Source organism: Entelurus aequoreus, linkage group LG12 (assembly GCF_033978785.1).
Source record: "Entelurus aequoreus isolate RoL-2023_Sb linkage group LG12, RoL_Eaeq_v1.1, whole genome shotgun sequence".
NCBI lineage: Eukaryota > Metazoa > Chordata > Actinopteri > Syngnathiformes > Syngnathidae > Entelurus > Entelurus aequoreus.
The window spans coordinates 29,407,837-29,422,790 of NC_084742.1; positions in this window are offsets into that span (position 1 = coordinate 29,407,837).

The following is a 14,954-nucleotide window of genomic DNA, read 5'->3' on the forward strand; positions in this document are numbered from 1 at the left end:
AAATATGTGCGTCAATAAGACATTTCATTTCTCTTGATTAATGCATTTCAATTTTGACAAAACATGAAAAGCATTTAATTTTTTACTAGATATCATTTGATACAACAAGCTATTCCAAGCTTTTTCTGTCCTTGAAAACCTTTTCAAATCAAATTCTACACAAGCTGAACTAAAATATCTACTTGTCACTTTAACATCTGATTCCAAAGCAAGTTTTCCATCAGTTTGTTGGTAAACAATGATAATAATCTAATGACCTGAACATTTTTTTTAACAAAAATATGCTGGTATTTTATTGTTTATTGTGTTATTCACTGTTTATGGCTTTTATTTCTTTTATTGTCTTATGTGCCCTGTGCAGCACTTCGGTTAACGTAAGTTGTTTTAATGTGCTATATAAATAAAGCTTGACTTCACTTGGCGTGACCTGAAATGAAGGGGAAATTGTACAGTATAATATTAAGGAATCCAGGATTTTGTGGGCTGCTTTATAATTGTTGCGGCCTAAAATGCCTGATATCATTGCAGCATTTTTCAAAGGTTGCGGCAAAATTACACCTGGTGATGCAGGAAGACGTTTATTAGTTAGACAGTTGCGTTGTGTTTGAGCGCTGCTGTGACAAATTTGATTTGTAAAAATGATGATGATTGACCACAATGGTGGGTTCGAATCACCCATGCTTGTTCCCACATTCCAAAAACATGTATGTTATGTAAATTGCAAACTTCAAATTGTCCATGGTTGTGAATGTGATCGTTTGTTTATGTGTCCTGTGATTGGCTGACGACCAGTCCAGGGTGTCCCAGCCAAAGTCATCTGGGATGGACTCCACCTTATATCTGTGACCCTACCGAAGACAGGCACTATAGAAAATGAAACATTCCAAAAGCAGCACGTGAACCAATACAAATAAATTGAACAGGATTGCTAATTGCAGTTCAGACGCTGTCTTTGTCCAAATCTTCAACACACTCGACGAGTGTTGGTTGGTTGGGACACATCAGCGACGCTAAAACCTCATTAGAGGACAAGCAGAAGGATAAATAAATGGATGGATGCTAATTTTCTCCCCGGGGGGTGGACACAAAGTGGAGGCAATGTTTTCAAAGCAGCTGGAATCAACAAAGCCTGACGAGTCATTAGCTTGACTGGAGAGTGGACGCAACACAAGCGCTGAACGGAAGGCTTTGTGCCACAATTTGCGTCACATTATGATGAGTGTCTCGTCACAACATCTGAAATGTCCTCTTTGTCTCCAGTGGGAAGTAATTAGGATGCACGCAGCAAATATGGCGGGAATAGCGGCGACGATGGTCACGTCTGCAAAACTGTCTGTCCAACAATGGACGACAGGAGGATGTTAGTATAAGTAGATTTGTTACAGAGCGTCTTTCATTTGACAGGCATCGGGAACACGTCTTTACTGCACGGAGCGTCCGACGAGAAGGCGACGCGGACAAGCCCCTCGCTACAAACGCACAAAAGGACAAAGACGCACGTGCACACAAAAAGAGGGGTGATTTCCTGTTTTGTGGTACGGCATCATTACGCGGTTAGTGAATGGCCGCTGTTTTCTAAACACCCCAAAACACACAAATAGCAGTGCACACAAGAGCCTTTCAGAGCAGGAAGACGGGGGCGAGGGGGTCTTCGACAATGAACTGAGAGGAAAAGGACTGAATGATGGAACCAGTCGGGGGCCCCTTTCACAGGTAGAGACCCCTGCAAGGCACCCTATTGTATGGCGGTCCGCTAAATGGAAGACGACGCACACAAAAGCCACAATTGACACGGAAAGGTGTCACGCAAAGACAGGTTGTCCATTCTCCTTCAGCCACAGTGATGACCACTAATTAAGGGGAAGAGGTGGGGACCTTTTTTAAAGAAAGGTCCTTCATTCTCGCAGCAGCTGGGCCGCATGATGTTTGAGGTGAATCGGTGTGTGCACGAGTGTCGTGCCTTTGTCCTGCGTGTGTGAACATCTCGTAGGGAGGCTACACGGAAAGGAGACCCCCTTCTCCTTGTCTTGACACATCATCTCCTCGCCTGTTGTCAAATGATGAGCGCGTGTTTGTTTGGCCCAGAGGTCAGCTGGCACTGGCTTCCCGTGGCACGCCCTGTCACGTTTGGACGTCTCCAGGTGTGAACGGGTGACAAAACACACACCGGCGGGCAAAGATGCCAACCGGCTGCCGCAGGCCACAAGATAAGTGTCCTCCTCGACACGCACACATGCACCTGGACTTAGTAAAGCAGAGACAATGAAGCTGCCAGGTGATCAAGATGACTTCGCCGATCACATGATGTGACTGGCTTTATTTGTTGTCCATGCCAACAGTCTCTGAGAGACAACACTGCCTGTCTGTCACAAGAAGACACTCACAACCTCGGCGGCCAGCGCATCCATCCCCTTGATTCCCCATCTTTCTGTCTTATTCAATCAGGAGTTGGTCACATGCTGACAGGAAGTGTGTGGTGATTGAAGAAAACTGCCCTGGTCTCCTCATCATCACGAGTGCCATGAAAGACCAAGAGCGCTCTCTCTTTCAGGCCTCCTACCGCCCGTAGCCCGACCTTTACCATGTGAGCGCCCACCATGTTCAAAAGGTGAACTTGTCAGTCAACATCAGATGTTGTGTGCACATTTGTGACGAGGGGCCTCAATCAAGCTTCAGCCACACCCACTTATTGGTGTACTCTTTGTGATTGGCTCAGACCAGACTATCATGTGACGGTGGCCCTAGACCAGTCAGTAAAGGTGCTAACGTTCCATTCACATGAGACTCCGCCCCCCTCCCCGCAATCACTATTAGCCCGCATCCACGCCACACATCTGCTGGCTCGTAACACCACCTCCATCTCGTGATGGCTTTTGCTGTTCAAGCATGTGACCTAAAAGGGGGGAGGGGGAAGCCTAAATGTGTGAAAGAAATTCACCTGCTCCAGCTCAGCAACGGACTGATAATCTCAGCTTTTTACAGCCGACTGGCAGGATAACCTGTCGGGGTCAACGGGCGGTCACCAGGGTGGTGACCTCCCACCCTCCTCCTCCTCCTCCTCCTCTTCACCGAGGGAGCAGCAGAGGTGCCTGACAGACAGATGTTGGCAGTGTGGGTTAGCAGGATGGTGACGGACGGTGTCCGTGTTCCGGGGACGCTGCAGAGCAGGAAGCTGAAAGGGGAGAGACGGATGCTTTCTGACAGACTCGCCTTGCAGACATTGCTGGCCTTACGATGACTCCACTGTACGCCTGCACTTCACACTAGCAGCAAAGTGCGGGGAATCATATCACAGAAATATTGTCACGTCCTTTTACCATTAATACCAGATGGACAATTAAAGTGCATCAATGGGCAGCGGTGTGGAATTTTAATGTAGTGAAGATATAACTTGCAGGAAATGAAACTACACTGTTCCCTCTCCACTCAAATAAAATATAAAAATAAATGTTTTTATGTTCATGTATTATAACAGCACTGTGTCTTTTGTCTTGGCAGATGATTGGCTCAGCCACATTGAGCCTCGTCTTTGCCTGAAGTGGATCTATGATAATTTTAATCCACAGTTAATACTCTTCCTTGTTTTCTAGATCAGGGATTCTCAAACTGTACCACTAGTCAGAGCCGTGCATAAAGAGAGTATGGCCAACTAAACAGGCGCCATTTTTTCTATCAATGACATGTGTGGCTGTGCGCGGATGCATGCAATCACTGTTGTTTTGACGTTAGTTTATCTGATGAAATAAACCAAAATAAAACGTCTAAATATAGTTCTAAACATTCTCCAGCTCAACAACTTAAAATAAAACATGCTTTTATTTCGTGAAAGTATAATTTTGCGGCCGTATTTGACGTACTCCGCTGCTACATTCCTGCAGTGTTTCGTGACCAGCAGGTACTCTAACACGCACCTGACAAAGCACCCATCCATCCATCCATTTTTTACCGCTTGTCCCTCTTGGTGTGGCGGGGAGGCTGGAGCCTACCTGAGCTGCACTCACCCGGAAGGCGGGGTACATCCTGGACAATTCGCCACCTCATCGCAGGGCCAACACAGATAGACAGAGAACATTGACACACTAGGGCCAATTTAGTATTGCCAATCAACCTATATCTTTGGAGGTGGGAGGAAAACGGTGTACTGAGAGTCACGGGGAGAACATGCAAACTCCACACAGAAAGACCCCGAGTCCAGAAATCAAACTGAGGACCTTCTTATTGTGAGGCACGAGCACTAACACTGCTCCACCATGCTGCCTCCGACACAGCAATAAACATAAAAAATACACAGAATGACCAAAACAATTACTTATTACCCTAAGTTTGCCAAAATCTTCATTAGCTTTGGACCAACAGAGAAATGATTGTCAACTGTGGTGGCTGCCTCCAATGTATTTCACTCATTACATATTATTCTAACTGATCTTTCTTTCTTGTAACATGGTAAGTGAGTTTAAGTGTACTTTTGTACTTATTTCCCAATATTTTTGCACAATAACTCAGATATGGTAACACTGGCAAGCGGTAGAGAATGTGGAGTGTTTTTTGGTCCAGAAGTAATTTTGCTTTATTCATTATTGACATATTTCTTGCCACTTTATGTTGTGTATTTTTTTATGAGATTTCCAGTTTATTTCCTCATCTGTTATTACACCCAAAATGTGGTTTCTACTCCATCTATTTGTATTTTAATTAGATTTTCTCTTTTACAGTTACTGAATAGCATTACTTTAGTTTTACTGTGATTGTATGTCGTGCGTTTACCTCACACATGACAGTGTAAACGGTGGCTCCCCAGTGTTGTTCGCGAACCTTCACTTCCCGCATTTGTTTTTTTCCAGGTTGTGGGGGATGTAAAAAAATGTTCAGAATTCTCACTAGTTGAGCAGCCCCATGCTGCAGCCCCATGCTGCACAACAGGGCATTTTTACACATCAAAAATATTGGGGGCGCGCCTTAAAGGCACTGCCTTTAGCATCCTCTACATCTTGTCGTCAGTCCGCTTTTCCTCCATACAAACAGCGCGCCGGCCCAATTACATAATACATGCTGCTTTTCACACACACAAGTGTATGCAAGGCATACTTGATCAACAGCCATACAGGTCACACTAAGGGTGTCCATATAAACAACTTTAACATTGTTACAAATATGCGCCACACTGGGAACCCACACCAAACAAGAATGACAAACACATTTCGGGAGAACATCCGTACCGTAACACAACATAAACACAACAGTACAAATACCCAGAATCCCTTGCAGCACTAACTCTTCCGGGACGCTACAATATACACCCCCGCTACCACCAACCCCCCCCCACCCCCCACCCCCCAATCTCCCGAATTCGGAGGTCTCAAGGTTGACAAGTATGGTTACAGTACAGTGTTTAATTGTTCTATATTTAAACACAGAGTTACTGTTCAAACTGTGCGTAATGTTACCGTGGCCAAAAATATCAAATATACTTGTTTAAAAAAGCCTCAGCCTTGTTTTTAATGAATACTTGGGCCTACTATGCTACTCTATTTGAATGTTAGTCATTATGGTGGTACTTGTAGAGCCATGTGTTTTCTCAGGTGCACATGGTACTTGGTGAAAAAAGTTTGACAACCACTGAGCTAATATATTATGTAAATGAGTGTACTGTTTGTTAAATATATATCTTGAAGACAAATGTCACCACTATTTTTTTTTTCTAGACATAGTCGAAAACAAACTTCATAATATAGGAGTGGCTCGGTTGGTAGATCAGCCGTGCCAGCAACTTGAGGGTTCCAGGTTCGATCCCTGGTTCTGCCACCCTAGTCACTACCGTTGTGTCCTTGGGCAAGACACTTTACCCATCTGCTCCCAGTGCCACCACTGGTTTAAATGTAGCTTAGAGATGTAGTTAAGGGTTTCTCTATGTGAAGCACTTTGTGTCTGTGTAGAAAAGTGCTATATAAATATAATTTACTTCCCTTCCCAATGCCTCACGTCGGTGTTCTTGTGCGCATGCCAAGACTATATGAACATAATACTTTATGCTACCTTATCTTGTGTTTCCTCAAACTATGTTGTATTGTCACCATCATTTTCATCCAACATGAGAACCACTTTAGGCCACCACAACCTCATTTCAGCGCATTAATTTTACAAGAACCAGGATTCCACCATGAAGCCAATTTACTCTCAATGCATGAAATTTATGGAGCAATGAATAATAAATCCACCTTTTAAGAAAAGAAACCTCATGGTTTTTAATTGCATTGAATCAAAGTATTTTCAGAATAAACAGATTTATGCTGATTCTAAATACATAAACTTTAACAATTGATTACAATTGAATAGATTCAAATACTTTATAATAAACTATGCTGTGAACCATTTTTTAGTGCTGTTTAAAACTTATGCACTTAATTTAAGCATTTTATAAATAACAGGCTTTTTGCACTGGATCTTTATAAAGTGTACATTGGAGCTGTGCTGTGTGGTGTGGATGTCTCATGTAGGCCCTATAGATTTATAATGTAGGTGTGTTGTATGCCCTGCAGCGTATGTGCTTGATAAATTATAGGCCTTTTGGCCACTTTATGAATTCATTATCACAGCATATGCACTTTATTATTTGGTGCCTTTTAAGCAACAAGTAGCTAAGGTTCATAAGTGGGTCATAGCTCATGTATGGTGTCTTTTAAAATGGTAATGGCCTGTATTTATGTAGTGGTTTTCTATACCTGGAATGATACCCAAAGCGCCTTACAATATGCTGTACATCACATTCACACATTCACACATTCACACAATGATGGCGGAAGCTGCCATGCAAGGCACTAACCACAACCCATCAGAAGCAAGGGTTAGGTGTCTTGCCCGACAACACAACGGCCGTGACTGGGATGGCGGAAGCTGGAATCGAACCTGGAACCCTCAAGTTGCTGTCACGGCTGCACCACACCAGTTCATGTGAACTGAGAATCTTTGCGTAAGTAATTTTATACTTCATGCCAGTGGTTGTATTACTTATGATGTCTTTAATGTACATATTGAGCATTAGTGTACGTCAGGTGCCCTGAAAGAAGTGTTTTTATAGGCTCCAGGTGGAAATTAGCTGATGGCGAAATCAGGTGCACCCAACTCTCTATAATTGTGTTCCTCACTCGGAAGAGGACACATCATCATCCAGCTAATTCTTTAGCGTTATCATTTTATTTTATATGGTACAGTAAGATTAGAGTGTAGAAAGTATGTGTGCGTGAAGGGTTAATAACTGTGTGGAGGGTGTATGAAGACTTACAATGAATACAATATTCATAAAAAATAGGTAATGTCCCCATAGTTTGCAAACATTTACCTACATTGAGGGGGTCTGGAACGTAACTCCCACGATAATCGAGGGAACACTGTACTCATGTGTTTCATGTTTATATGCTCTTTGTCTCTCAATTCATAACTTAGTACATTCAACAATAATATCTGCAAACATCTGTGCAATACCTAAGTTTCCGCCTACAAAGAACAGTCCGTAATCATTATGATAGTTTTATTGTGATAAAAAGAATCAGGATGTCAAAAAAATGCGTGAAAAAAGCTACAATTAATTTGTATTTGATTTAGGGCAGTAAGTAATTGATATCTATACCAAACAGCAAGCATTCTGTTTCCCACAAAACCAGTTATAAAACACAACACATGGCCTGTTCTTATAAAGAAGTCCTCCCCATCTCAACTACCGGTATGTGAATAAAATACATCTGTCAATGAAACAGTCTCTTTCATCCATAGCTCTCCCCCATGCACCAAGAACAATCAAGAGCTGACAAATAACCTCAGGCACAAGACTGTAGACTGGAATGGACCAAAACCTGGTGAAAAATTGGCCATTACTCATGGCGCAATTACCGGTATTCCGTTTCAGAGTTATTATTGTCATTTAAAATGTTCTCAACAGAGATGTACTGCAGAGCGAAATTACAATGCATTTTTAAGCCACAATAAGGGCAAATACATAAATAAAACAACTAAAAAAGAACCAGTTTTATTATATATTTTTTAATGTAATTTAAATGCTATAAAAGTGAAACAGTGAAACAGTTCGGCTAAACGTGTAATGAAATGTACAAAAAATGTATTTCTATTAGGGATGTCCGATAATGGCTTTTTTGCCGATATCCGATATTCTGATATTGTCCAACTCTTAATTACCGATACCGATATCAACCGATACCGATATATACCGTCGTGGAATTAACACATTATTATGCCTAATTTGGACAACCAGGTATGGTGAAGATAAGGTCCTTTTTTTTTAAATTAATAAAATAAAATAAGATAAATAAATAAAAACAATTTCTTGAATAAAAAAGAAAGTAAAACAATATAAAAACAGTCACATAGAAACTAGTAATTCATGAAAATGAGTCAAATGAACTGTTAAAGGTTACTATTAGTGGACCAGCAGCACGCACAATCATGTGTGCTTACGGACTGTATCCCTTGCAGACTGTATTGTTATATATTGATACATAATGTAGGAACCAGAATATTTATAACAGAAAGAAACAACCCTTTTGTGCGAATGAGTGTGAATGAGTGTGAGGGAGTTTTTTTGGGTTGGTGCACTAATTGTAAATGTATCTTGTGTTTTTTATGTTGATTTAATCTAAAAATTAAAAATTAAAATAAAATAACGATATCGATATTAAAAAACCGATACCGATAATTTCCGATATTACATTTTTAAAGCATTTATCGGCCGATAATATCGGCAGGCCGATATTATCGGACATTTCTAATTTCTATGATACAATTTTTATACTTTTTAATCAAACTTGAATTGAATTTGATGCGTGTTTTGCACTAAAACGAATTCATGGGGAAAACGTGTCATCAGGGGCGCCGAAAAGGGGGTAAAGGAGACGGATTCTAGGGGCCCATGATGGAGGGGGGCCTAGAGAGGCCCCTAATGATGATGAAATTATAATACAGGGGGCCCTGTAAAGATTCTTTTCATGGGGCCCAAAATCCTTAGCGGCGCCCCTGCGTGTCATAATTAATATTTTGGTGCATAATAACGAATGTACCACAATGAAATAATTGCGCATCTTCCTGACACAATTATATCCCAGTAGATTGTTTACAAACCAGCAAAAACGCTGCACGCCAAAGGAGAAAATCACCGATCTCGTAGGGAGCGCCGGCCTCGTAATGTAATTAAAACAGTAGTAAAAGCAGGAATAAAAACAGTGTTAAAAACATTATTAATTAATTTTAACCCTTATTTATTGTTGTTTTTTCACACCCTGCCTCTCTCTCTCTCTCTCTCTCTCTCTCTCTCTCGTTATAACAATAAAGGTACCTAAACAGCATGGGTATCAAATACGTATTTTCCCTACTGTTGCTCAATCAGTTCTGCAGGTGCCACTGTAACGCTGCCAGCCGCCACCTGTTGCCTCCACTGCACACGGGAAGTCACTTTCAGCGTGGAGGCGGAGGAGAGAGTCACCATCCGAATAAGAAGAATAGAGACAACACACAGCTTTGTGTCTCTTCTTCATGCATTGTGTCATGGCGCATTGGACCCGGAGTCCTGATGTCAGGGGGGGGGGGAAGCCGGTGCCTGGTGGTACAGACGAGATTTAAAACGTGGGGTGTCTGGTCTCACACCCACGCACGCACGCACACACACACACACACGCACCCACACGCGGGCGCCAACTGCACGCACGCACACTCTCTGGACTTCCGTTCTTACACGTCATCTTTTGAGTGCATGCAAATTGTTGAGTGCACAACGCGTGGACTCAGTGTACACAGTACATACTTTTTTAAAGTGTACTGACAGAAGGATAATAAATGTAATTTCATTATTAATGCATTTAGTACAGTCATGCAGATGTTATTTTATTTTCCCTGTATGTTTAACCTCAAAAACCTCAAATATTATTCTCTTCCTTTCCCAGCCCTTTCTTGGCTTATATCCGACTTTTTTTCTGAATTGTCTTTACTCCTCTTCTTCTTGCTGAACCTGCAGCTGCAGAAGCCCCCCACCCCCACCCCAGAAAACACACACACACACACACACACACACACACACACACACACACACACACACACACACACACACACACACACACACCATCAGTTAGCCCGGACATGCAGTGGGGCTGATTCTGTAAAGGTCGCGCCCCCTCACAGCAGGCTTCGCTAAAGCTTAATCGGACGCTCTTGCACATCTGCGTGGCCGAAGCTGCCCTCTGAGTGCCTACAGACCCAACGTGTTCGTGCACGCGCTCGCTGACGGCATGTGGCCCCTACCTCGCTGCTATGGTTGTGCATGTGTCAATATGTGCACGCATAAAAAGTTTTGCTTAATTGGACTATGTAGGTGGAGAAAGACCCGAGTCCTCTCTGCTTTCCCGCCATGTAGTCTTGTGGTACAGTAGTCAGGGCCGCTGACAAAATTGGTGCAGTTCAGCTAAATTTGTTGGTTTTCTGACATGGACTTGTTTTCTTGTCCACACATTTAAGTCAGGACTTTGGGAAGGCCATTTTAAAACCTTAATTCTAGCCTGATTAAGCCATTCCTTTACCACTTTTGATGTGTGTTTGGGGTCATTGTCCTGTTGGGACACCCAACTGCGCCCAAAACCCAACCTCCGGGCTGATGATTTTAGGTTGTCCTGAAAAATTTGGAGGTAATCCTCCTTTTTCATTGTCTCATTTACTCGCTGTAAAGCACCAGTTCCATTGGCAGCAAAACAGGCCCAGAGCATAATACTACCACCACCATGCTTGACGGTGGGAATGGTGCTCCTGGGATTAAAGGCCTCATCTTTTCTCCTACAAACATATTGTTGGGTATTGTGGCCAAACAGCTCAATTTTTGTTTAATCTGACATCACATGGACAAAGATAAAACCTTCTGGAGGAAAGTTCTGTGGTCAGATGAAACAAAAATTGAGATTTTATATATATATATATATACATACATACATATATTACTGTAACTTGTTCTTAAAATCATAGTTTTTTTATAGGTCAAATTGAGTGTGTCTGTGTGTGTGTGTGTGTGTGTGTGTGTGTGCATGTGCGTGTGTGTGTGTGTTTATACACACGCACACACACACACACACACACACACACACACACACACACACACACACACACACACACACACACACACACACACACACACACACACACACACACACACACACACACATATATATGTATGTAAATTGTTGCGTTGACCAGCATTCCTCCAATGGGGAATTCAAATTGCTAGTCTCTCCCAGATTCTTTTCATGGCAATAAGCTGATTTTTATATTCAATCAACAGGCAGCAGTTGGTATTTTGTGGTTTATTCTCCAAGCTTAGAGGACAAACTGAGACCAATCCAGCACACCAGCGTTCCCCAGCCCGGTCCAGATCGGTCTAGCTCGGTCTAGCTCAAACTCCCGGAAGTCCCGTGATCTTCCGTCTGTCCCTCGCCCCCACTCTCTTTGTTTAGACTACTCCGAGTTATCTCTACTCTGACACATTCCAATCTAGAAGGCCAACACCTTACTATGAGACTCAAAAGAAGGAAGAATACTAGCTATTCTTTATATGACTATAGGAGTTTAGAAAGAAGTAACACTTAAATATGGATATGCTTCCAACAATATACATACACATATATAATATATATATATATATATATATATATATATATATATATATATATATATATATATATATATATATATATATATATATATATATATATATATATATATATATATATATATATATATATATACAAACCCCGTTTCCATATAAGTTGGAAAATTGTGTTAGATGTAAATATAAACGGAATACAATGATTTGCAAATAATTTTCAACCCATATCCAGTTGAATATGCTACAAAGACAATATATTTGATGTTCCAACTGATAAACTTTTTTTTTTTGTTGCAAATAATCATTAACTTTAGAATTTGATGCCAGCAACACGTGACAAAAAAGTTGGGAAAGGTGGCAATAAATACTTATAAAGTTGAGGAATGCTCATCAAACACTTATTTGGAACATCCCACATGTGAACAGGCAAATTGGGAACAGGTGGTTGTCATGATTGGGTATAAAAGTAGATTCCATAAAATGCTCAGTCATTCACAAACAGGGATGGGGCGAGGGTCACCACTTTGTCAACAAATGCGTGAGCAAATTGTTGAACAGTTTAAGAAAAACCTTTCTCAACCAGCTATTGCAAGGAATATAGGGATTTCAGCATCTACGGTCCGTAATATCATCAAAGGGTTCAGATAATCTGGAGAAATCACTGCACGTGAACAGCTAAGCCCGTGACCTTCGATCCCTCAGGCTGTACTGCATCAACAAGCGACATCAGTGTGTAAAGGATATCACCACATGGGCTCAGGAACACTTCAGAAACCCACTGTCAGTAACTATAGTTGGTCGCTACATCTGTAATTGCAAGTTAAAACTCTCCTATGCAAGGCGAAAACCTTTTATCAACAACACCCAGAAACGCCGTCGGCTTCGCTGGGCCTGAGCTCATCTAAGATGGATTGATACAAAGTGGAAAAGTGTTCTGTGGTCTAACGAGTCCACATTTCAAATTGTTTTTGGAAACTGTGGATGTCGTGTCCTACGGACCAAAGGGGAAAAGAACCATCCGGATTGTTATAGGCGCAAAGTTGAAAAGCCAGCATCTGTGATGATATGGGGGTGTATTAGTGCCCAAGACATGGGTAACTTACACATCTGTGAAGGCGCCATTAATGCTGAAAGGTACATACAGATTTTGGAGCAACATATGTTGCCATCCAAGCAATGTTACCATGGACGCCCCTGCTTATTTCAGCAAGACAATGCCAAGCCACGTGTTACATCAACGTGGCTTTATAGTAAAAGAGTGCGGGTACTAGACTGGCCTGCCTGTAGTCCAGACCTGTCTCCCATTGAGAATGTGTGGCGCATTATGAAGCCTAAAATACCACAACGGAGACCCCCGGACTGTTAAACAACTTAAACTGTACATCAAGCAAGAATGGGAAAGAATTCCACCTGAGAAGCTTAAAAAATGTGTCTCTTTAGTTCCCAAACGTTTACTGAGTGTTGTTAAAAGGAAACGCCATGTAACACAGTGGTGAACATGCCCTTTCCCAACTATTTTGGCACGTGTTGCAGCCATTAAATTCTAAGTTAATTATTATTTGCAAAAAAATATTCAAATTCTGCGCGTACGTGTTGTAAAGACCGGGTGTTTATCCTTGAACGCACTACAATTATGTTATATGAGATGCAAAAGTGAAACTTAAATAGCTTCATCACAGTTTTACCTTTCTTCTACCTCATCCTGGTTCCAAATTGTTGGTGCAGTGTGTGAATGAATGAAGGTGAGCTTTGATGACTTTATGACGTCTGTGTTGAGTGAACAGTAAAGTGTTCCATGTTGGTTTTGCGCTACCAGGAGCAGAATTTGGTTGTGTTACACGTTCCTAATTCTATTAAACTTTGACATCAAAATTGATCTTATCTTAACTTTTGTGACATCATATTTTATGACTGACGGATTTAAATGAAAGAAAATAAATATTTAGGCCATGATCATATGGGCCCCGTCAAGTGGTTGTGGCTCTAAACAACCGTATAGAGTGTTTATTCCACGGGCCGGCCCTGGTAGTATATTTTACTGGCTGAAGCAACCAGGTGTTGAGCAGAAACAGTTTCCATCTTAGCGGCGTGATGGTTTCACAGGCACAGACTTGGGCCTTTTCATCGTCCTCGCTGACTTCCTCGCTCCGTTTCCCTCCTCCCGCTCGCCGCTCGCTGTAGTTGGCAACTTTGCCGGGCCGCCCTTTGTGGCGTGGACAAAGGGGGCCGCTGCCCTCTCACAGGCTATGTTACAGGTTGTCACATGAGGCGGACACTCTGGGACAGTCCCGCGTTATCTACTGTGACAACTCCGATTACTTCCACAGCCTCCCATCTGATCAGCACATCCAATTCAATTAGTGCCAATTAGTCCTGGTCTCCCTCCGCCTGCTGTGTCTCCCTGTAAAGAGTTTGAAGCAACTCGTTCAACCTGCCAGGGCCCAGGCTGGTCTCCCTCCCACCTTCCCCCTCCAATTACCCCCGTCCCTCACGCACACACACACGCACACACACACGCACACACACGCACACAATGACTCATTCACACATTCAGTGGGAGCGGATTCAAAGTGACACATCACACACAATTCACAGTTTTCTGCACATGACCCCCCCCCCCCCCCCCCACACACACACACACACACACACACACACCCGATCCGACGATGACACACAAGTGCACAACATCCTCAAGAGGAAACCCACAAAATGGCAGCGATCAATATTTTTTCCAAAACCAGAGCCACGGATGCCATGAAGAATTAAGTGTCTGCCCCTTTTCCCGCCTCCGACATTCAAACAACTCCCAAGACCACTTGTCTTGACCCCCGCCCATCTCCATGATGGACACACGTCCTGCCAGTTCTCACCCCCGTGGTTGTGGTTGTTGTACCAAGGGGTTAAACGTGGGTTACCAGATCCACAAAGTTTGCTTTAATTTGTATAGAGAGACAAACAAACAAATAAAGACCTTGAGAAAGGAGCCATTGAATAGTCTGCACTACCCCCCCACGCATCTACCCCCCCCCCCCCCCCTTGTTGTGGGTCCGCACACCTGGCCTTGGCAAATGAGGGCGCTGGAAAAGCAGAAGAAAAGCGGGATGCTCGGCGGGGCGAGGGGGGACGGGGGTGTTTGAGCATTCCGACGGAGCAAAAAGTTAATGATGGGGAATCACCGCCTGTTCCAGTGAGCAGCGACAAAAGGGGGCCGCCGTGAGCCGTGTTGCGTTTTTAGCGTATTAATATCGCTTACATGACGGCTCTGCGCGGCGTCCTCGCTCGCATGAAACAAGGCTTCGCGAGCCGC